Source organism: Gossypium hirsutum, chromosome D01, assembly GCF_007990345.1.
Source record: "Gossypium hirsutum isolate 1008001.06 chromosome D01, Gossypium_hirsutum_v2.1, whole genome shotgun sequence".
Lineage (NCBI taxonomy): Eukaryota > Viridiplantae > Streptophyta > Magnoliopsida > Malvales > Malvaceae > Gossypium > Gossypium hirsutum.
Window position 1 is genome coordinate 62,906,909 of NC_053437.1, and position 641 is coordinate 62,907,549.

The 641-nt window shown below is 31.5% G+C and overlaps 1 non-coding gene across 1 annotated transcript; it reads right to left on the minus strand.

Moving 5' to 3' along the window:
- Positions 1–336: 336 nt before the first annotated feature.
- On the minus strand, positions 337–417 carry TRNAL-AAG (transfer RNA leucine (anticodon AAG)). Its single transcript has one exon. It is a non-coding gene; the product is annotated as a tRNA-Leu (tRNA).
- Positions 418–641: the final 224 nt, after the last annotated feature.

Consider the following 641-nt stretch of genomic DNA (forward strand, 5'->3'; position numbering starts at 1 on the left):
ACAATTAAAGTTGAGAAACTAGCTTTGCAATTTTCGTAGGAATTCATAATCAGACCAACATTTAGTTCAACAAGTTATATGCAAGTTCGAAGTTTTTAGATTTATCAACAATTGGACTAAATTCTCTTAAAATAAAAGAAATAACTTTTTTAATTAACATAAAGTAAAGGGATTAAATTGGAAATTGGACCAACATTGAGGGAAAAACTACATAATTTGTAAAGTACAAGGACGACATTCTGAAAATTAAAATAAAAAAAAAACTTTTCAAATTTTCTAAAGTAAGGGGATTAAATTGGAAATTGGACCAACATTGGGGAATAAAAACTACATAATTGTTGAGAGTGGGATTTGAACCCACGCCCTTTCGGACCAGAACCTTAATCTGGCGCCTTAGACCAACTCGGCCATCTCAACCGCATATTCAAACCGATTCAGAAAATTAACAAAAACCCTATGATGAAAAATGATATTCAACGACCATAAAATAAATTATTTCATTAAGTGCAATTGAGTCCGCTAGATGTCAAAACCCACCAACATTGGATTGCTATAATATCTACTAGATTTGATATTTATGGGCTGTTTCTTTTAGCCTTTTTGACCTTCAAAACAAATGGTCAATGTTCCATATTGCAAAC